Raw genomic sequence first — 8,050 nt, 5'->3', positions numbered from 1 at the left:
TCAATTAGATACCTTTCAAAATTCAAAAATTCCCTCTATCTTTAGGCTCCAGCTGTAACATTCATAAGGAAAGCTGGCTCAAGGCATAGAAAATATAAGCAAAATGAAATTTTTCTCACCCAAGGATGACAGACTAATACCAATTACTTGTCATCAGAAGAGTCATGTAGAGCCAGGTTGTTGCTCATAGGGCTGCCTGGCAGCAGGAATGGAAAGGTAGCAACTGTGACTGCCAGAAGCTGGGGCCCCCTCTCACAAACAGAGAACCTGATACCTCTGGAACTGCAGTGTTGGCCAGCTGGTCCATTTTTTTTCGGTCCATTTTGGTCCAGCAGCTCCATTTTTGGACTGGACACAGATAAAATTGGCAACACTCTTCCTCTCCTCCCCTCCCATTCCATGACCTCTTTGTTACCCTGAGGCTTTAACTAGAAGGCAGATGTCTACTTTGCCTAGGCCCAGACTTTATTTACTTGTGATGGATTTTACAGCATCTCCATGAAGTAAATATTTATGTGGAAAGGTAAAATTGCAGGGAGCTCTGTACGTTAAAGAAATATGAACAAAATGTCAGTACCTTAGCAAAGCATATCATATCTGTCTGATAGTAATTTGTGTGGCTGTTCAAACCTTCTCTTCAGTGGCAGCTTAGCAAAGATTCAGTCCTGAAAATAAAATTTAAAAAAAGCCAGGAGGACCCTTTGCTATGTAAAAAATATCCCTGAATACCAAAGTAGCTTCTGAAATCACAAGGCAAGTCTTCAATTATTATCAGGTAGATGCTATTGCTTAAGAAGGCAGTGTTAAATAGGAACAGCCATTTTTAAACCTTTGGAAACTGCAAAAAATAGACCAAGAAACTTCATATCAAATTATTACTTTCTAAGCTTTACATTGAAGAAGACCTGTTCATTGATATCCTTGAATACATTACTTTTGGGGGTCATAGCATCAGAGACCATCTGCTGCTATCACTTACAGCTGTGATCATGACTGCATTATAGAGGCCTTGAAGTTTCATAAGGGAAGACTGAATTCTCCCAAGAAGAAGCATAGACAACACCCCTCAAAACAGAAAGCCCAACAAGTTACTAGATTCTCTTCTCAGGCATTTTCTGCAGGAGAAAATTTTGTGTCTTGGCCAGAAGCTGCTTCAATTGCAGATCTGATCTCTGGCACTGTATCAGAAACAAGGCAGCTGAGAGGGCAGGAGATAATTGCATGCTAGTTGCAGATTAGCTTGAAACAAGATTTCCCTAAATTATGGGCGCTAGAGAGTTTGCAATCATGACTTCTGTGTATACTGCAAGATGTTGATTGTCCTACACGTCTTCTCTGGTATTAACTAGTCTATGGAAAATAATCTTTTTGGCAACAGCAGCCTTCACTGACTGTAAAAACTGTAAATGCTAGGGGCTACTCCAGCCAAATAGTATATTTTACCCCTTGGAGTCCTCAGAGCACATGCAGACATGGTCAAGTCTCAGTGACTGATTTCATCTCAAATAATGGAAGAAAGTCAGCCCTGGTGCTTTTGAGTTAGTCGCTTTCTCCAATGTTGAACTATTCAAACACAAGAATTCATAACAAGAAAGAAAAAAAATGGCCCTGTAGGATAATACTTTCTTCCAGCTTATACAACTTTTCAGCTTTGCCCTTTAATAATCCGGATGCTTGAGAACGACTCCAGAAACACATAATATCTGAATTATTCTTCTAATATAGAAGATGCCACCTTCAGCCTTGTGGCACGTACAGTATATTAAACACCTAAACAAGATAATATAATTTACCTGTTAACAGATTATCAAATATCTAACTGGATTTTCTTAACAAAAAAGGCTTAAACCAAAAACCATTTAGAATCTGAAGACAAAGTAACTTGGCAATTACTCTCTTGTTCCCTCTCTGGTAAGACATGTTTTACATTAAATGTGGGCATTACCAGGTGCAGCAGAAATGCTAAATCAGGGCTTGAACCATTGATTGAGCCCCTGGTGGGAAGGCAGGGTCAACCCAGGGGATCTCAGCTGTGTGCTGAACCAGGATCCACCCCTTCCCAGTCCTCATTTAAGGACTGGCAGTGGAGGTAAGGGTCTCTTGCTTTGTACCTCAGGCCTTCTAAAGGTAAGCAGCTTTTTTCCTTTGTTTCTGTGTTCACAGCTGTTGCATTTGAGCAAGTCTTCACTTGCTGTAGTTTAGGAGTTTGTTACTCTGCTATGCTTTCCATCATGTTATACAGTGCCTACCTAGTATAAGGCTTTGGTTATGTTGTGTGTAATTTGCATTTATGAACCAAATCAGTTGCTGTTACTTGGTTTTCAGGCCTAACCTGAGAGTACTGTGCCTAGTAAATAAGGAAACAATTGAAGCTTTATACTTGTTGGATGTTTCAGTAGCTTTGTTTAATGCACTGACACAATGAGGTCATTTTCACTGCATTTCACAAACCGTGGTTTGTATTAATAATTACTACTTAACTAAAAATATGCCATCACATTAGCTCCACCAAACAACCGAGGAACAGGCAGAAAGACGTTACCAATCATTAAGTGTACACACAAAGAAAAGAGGATTTCACAACTGTTTTGTTCTCTCCACACTGTTTACATCTCTTCTTAGCCTGGGCTAATTCAAAAATCTGTTTCATGAGTAGATTCTTCAGTACAAATAGAAGCATTTGTGAATTCCTTATAATCACACACACACAGGAGAAGGGTAGGGTAGAAGGGGTGTAATAACTGCAAAAAAGAGAATAATTACTTTCTGGTTCTTGCAGCCTTTAATACACAGGATGTTATCACCTGTTGGCCTTTTGCATATCAGGGGAGATCGCACTATGTTATTGGCAACCTAAGCGTGTCATGAGATAGAAGTGGACTGACTTCCCAGATACAAAAACCAAGTCATGCAATGATGACTCAGAGCTGCATACAAACACAGAAGGTGAGGGGGATTCTTAGGGAGCTGTCTCTTGATAAAATAATTTCTGAAGTTGACTGAGCATCAGCATATACCTTCCACTGCTAAGATGGCCAACAGTTTGCAGGTCAGTCACAGAAAGACCTACTCATCAGGGAATATCCATCATTGTCTAGATATTTATACTCTGCTCACCTTCATGGCAAGGACTGGCATAGTTTGAAATCCCTTACCTACATTGCAAATAGACATTAACATAAAAAACAAACAAACAAAAAAAAAAACACAAAACAAAACAAAAAAAATTTGCTGCTTTTTAGAGCTCTGAATTTGTTGCTGTATTTGGATATGACTGGCTCTGAACACTGTATATAGTGACAATATAACGTTAGAATAGTTCTCAAATTCACCAAGTTGGCTTGAGCAGTATAAATTGAATTGGTTCTACACATAGAATCACAAAATCCTAGAATTGCCAAGGTTGGAGAAGACTTCCATGATCACCTAGTCCAGTTTTCCATCTGCCACCAGTATTTCATCGCTAAACCATGTCACTTAGTATAACATCAAAGCACTTACTAAACACATTTATTTTTTGAATATACTTATTTATAGTCCTTATTCCTTTCTCTGTATATATACTGTAGTCCTTAGGTTGAAAGTTCTACACAAACAAGATCATTTCTGTTTTATCTGTTCATCAGATTACTTCAATTATACAACTCTATCACTGCTGTTTTTTGGTCAGTTAGCTTTGTTCTAGGTGAGAGCTGGAAATCTAAATTGTATTTCTCTAGACAGTTGAATTACCAGGGAAGTCTGAGAATCCTGCCTGAAATTCTTCTTGCAGTAGGTCTATAACAGGGATTTCCAACCTTAAGAATTTGGGGTATTTATATAAAATTTGTGAAATCCAGCTGGGACATCTTTTCTGAAAGAGTGGCTCAGACTTTCAAGCTGTTCCTCAACCTTCAAAGCTGCTGTTTCACAGTGCCTTTCTTTTAAAACTTCCTATGCCTAATAGCTACCAGTTCTCTGGACTGTATCATTCTCCTGCGCTTCTCTTCTGTACTGCTATATTATCCTCTGATTTGAACACTGAAATACAAGTTTTACTGAGACTTGCTTGCCTGAAGTTCAGTCTTCAAACAAGGAGCTTGATTTTTCAAAGGTAAGGGGCACTTAGAGCTTTCAGTGGAGTTTCTCAGGAATTACTTCACCACCATTCTCTTAGAAGCGTGTGGTGGCATGCACCCTGAATGCCAACTATAGTGTGACGGAGTGGGGAAAAAAAGTAAAACATCCCAAATGTTGGTGAGGTATTGGCAGCAAAATAATCTTTCCTACTTAAAAGTAAATTATTTCTAAATTTCAGCTTTTTGTCTAAACAAATTGCTTGAGTTGAAAGTACTTGATAGTACATAAATTAAAAAAAAAAATAAAAAAAGAAAGGAATAATGTAAAATTAACCTGGTCCAAAGGCTGCAGTTGACTTATCTGAAAAACAACAAAAGTTTTAGCAAACAAAGGCTGAATTTCTGGGGGTCAGGCCAAGTTTTGAACAAGTTAACTTGAGCCTCAGCTAATCTCAGGCTGATACTCAGGCAAATCTTGGCTGATAGAGAAATTCTTTTCATGACATAAACACAGCAAGGGTTCTCTTTCTTTCTGCAGATGAAAAAGACATTGCCTTTCATTTCTTTGGAGAAGCTTCACTCCTGCTGAACCAAAGCAGCTACCTAGACTGCGCTGAGTATAGGGTCTCTCTTTACATGAGGAAAAGGTAAAAACCTGACATGATCTGCTTAATGAAATGCTTTTTTTTTTTTTTTTTTTTCCCAAGGTGAAATAAGCTTCTGGATAATCAGAACAGCCAGAAAGAGTACAGGAGCTGTGGTTAAGCTCAGGGCCTGCCCTTGCTTTTTGCCTAAGCTATGTGGTAATGATATGCCTGTGTCCAGTTGCATATCGTGCTGACCCTGATCTTACCTTGCTGTTGGGACCTTCTGTCTGGATCTCAGATATGCTCCATCATTGCAGACTCTTTTGGTGACTACTGCCACGTGAATTTGTTTACTACAAATTCTTGTTTCAGCACATGGATCTTTCCCCTTTGGCTTCGAGGATGCTGCCCCACTGCCACCCTTGGTCCTCTGCATATCTTCCCTTATGGAGCACCCTGCTCTTGCTGCTTTAGGGATGTGGTTTAGCGGGCATTTTTGCCAATCCCAGCTGTTGTAACAGAAAGAATGCAAAGTTATGGCAACAAAAATTCTAAATTATCCTCACCTTTTCCTAGAAACTACTCATAGAGATGAAACCCAATTCTAATTTAGAGAACAGTCTGTGTAATGGTGCAGGCTGTGAAGAACACTTGCAGAAGTTTTGCATTTCTTAGGTATGATCAAATTACTTCTTTCTACACTACTTTTCCCTGCAGCTTGGCTACTGGTCAGTTGTTCTTTTGTTTTTCAGCCCTAAAAATGGAGAGAAAATAATCTATTCATTAACTATATCATTGCAGAATAGCGCCAATCCTTGACTGCAGTCTAGACAAGAGGTAGTAGCTGGAAAGATGTTACATCAGACCTGTTGTTTGGGCTCTTGGCTCAAAATGTTGGGCTAAACAACTGGTTCATGGGTTTAATCACAAAGAAAAAAAAGACTAAAAAATAAAATTCAAAAGGTAGTCCATGCTAAGTTAGGAAGAAAAATAAATCCACAAATTTTTGAATAATCTGTGCTCCTTTGTATTCTGCCTTTGCTCTGGCAACAGTCTCAAAGTTAATCACCTATTTATATTCCAGTTTTTCACACATCATTTCAACAATATTGTTAGTAGCTTTACCTTTGATGCTCTTTTTAGCTGCTTACCATTTCTGAAAGCCATTTTCTGGGTATTTGGAGAGCTAGCTGCAAATTGCAGTGCTATAGGCAGACCCTTCAGAAAGGAAGCATGGTCAAGGAAGGTAGTGCTACAGTTTCTTGAAGGGGATTTTTCAATAGGTTTTGAGTTAGGTCAGGCTAAATGTTTCACTCCCTTTTTCCTTGACTGAAGCCAACATCTTGATGATTAGATGCCTCAAGGAATTGTTCTGCACTGAGGGGGAGGAAAAAAAAGGCATGGGTATTTGATGCAAAGGAGGAGGAAAAAAAAAAAAAGGAAGAAATATCCTGTTGGCTGAGACTCATTAATTGATCTACTCTTCAGTTTTCTATAACTTTGCAGTGTGCTTTAGGAAGATGGGATGTAGGAAAGATAAGCATCAAGGCACAGATAGTGGCACTGTGTTCAGTGACTGCATTTTAGGTGAACAAGTTTGTTGTAACAGAACAATAAAAAGTTCATAATGAGATCAGAGCATCTTGGCTTCCAGTCATCTGAACACCAATGCATTAAAAAATGTATATTGAATGTACAGAATACGTCTATATGTACTGAAAGAATAAGGCAGATTGCAAAATAGAGTAAAGATGTGCTTTGGCCTCAACTGAAGTTTCACTTACACTGCAAGACTTCCAGATCAATTTATGTAGGTAAGAGCCTCCAAAAAAAAAAAAAAAAAGCAAAAAAAAGCCTTATATGATCTTGACCATCAGCATCCAGATATTTTTAAATGAGGATACGTTCCCTGTCATCTGAAGATGTTCCAGTAGAGCATGAAGAAATTTGACTAACATCTGTCACAACTTTTTCTTCTCATACTTCTAAATCTTGCACATGGGTGTCATGGAATAATCAGTGAGGCAGAACACAGAATTTCTTTCAGGTTTAGACTCTCTATGTAATCCATGGAGATGGGGGGGGACATATCCTAAGGGATCCATGAAAGCCAGCTGGCTGGCTCAGCTAGGCAGCTAGCTTACCTAATTAAAAAAAGTGGAGATGTCTGTCATACATTTTGCTGTCTTCAGAGACTGGATGCTTTATCCCAATACAGAGGAGGATGCATGGCTCCCTTTGGGCTTCTGCATCTCTCTCAGGGTTGCGTGCCAAAACAGTGTCTTGCAGAATGAAGAGAGCAGAAAAAGATTATGTGGGAGTTCAATGATTGAAGCAAGAGAATCCTTTTTAGCTTTCTCCTGATACAATTCTTACAAAGCATATTTTGACCATTGGGCTCCAGAACTCACAACAGCCCTACCAAAGAGAAATGTGTTGTGTAAAACTGGAGATGAAAGTTGTTTAAAGGGTGTATTTTCCTACAGCAACTGTTTCCCAACTGCTTCTTGGAAAGAAGCTGGAGCATTTGTGCATGTGATGGTGCAATATTTTGGAAATAAGCAGGCTGTATAGCACTCTGGTCTGAAAGACCATCATCTTTTAGGAGTAATTTCTATGTCTCCTTTTACACTAGCTCCTCTTCTTGTTAACTACAAAAGAAAGAAGGAATGTACCTCTAGCTTATTGATTTAGACATTTGGGCAGGACACTATCAACATTTCAATGGGAGAAAGCAGTCCAAATTGAGTCTTTTGAGTCCTGGTTGAGTGCTCCAGTGAATACCTCTCCTACTTGTTTGATATTTTAAATAGTTCTTCTTTCTTGCTGTTAAATTCTGCACATTGATGTTCTTAGATAATTTTCATACTCCTATTTCTAATGAGGCTCTTTTAAAAGTCTTCTTTATGATAACCTCTCTTATTCATATAATTCTAAAAGATCTTTCTGGCATCTCTTCCAGTTTGAATTCAGTTTCCCTTAACATGCATAAGGCAAAGTGAGACATTATTGACACAAGCTTCCTCTCTTGCTGGAAGCTTTCTGAGATTTATTTGTTTTATGATAGAGGGCCAGGATCTTGTTTATATATACACATCCAAGTTGGACTACATCAGCATGCGGCATTTATTGAATTGGATGTCTTTTAGCTTGGGGATCTCCGGTGTCATCTGTTTTACTTTGGAGTGGGTAAAGCTGCAGCACGGTTGTGATTTGCCTCAAGTATCTGTCAAGACCCTGCAAAATAAAAATATGAATTATTTAGTGGAAAGCCAAGTGTTTGTAGCAACTTCTGGAAAACTCACAGCAGAAATATCCCTTTCATTAGTAACTTTTTATTTCTGCTAGTTTTAACATTTCCCAGAGGTTATGTCTGGTATTTTTCAATTAAATTGAAATTAAAAG

Source organism: Excalfactoria chinensis, chromosome 2 (assembly GCF_039878825.1).
Source record: "Excalfactoria chinensis isolate bCotChi1 chromosome 2, bCotChi1.hap2, whole genome shotgun sequence".
Taxonomy (NCBI): Eukaryota; Metazoa; Chordata; class Aves; order Galliformes; family Phasianidae; genus Excalfactoria; species Excalfactoria chinensis.
The sequence above is the reverse complement of the archived record's forward strand: the minus strand, read 5'-3'. Positions refer to the sequence as shown.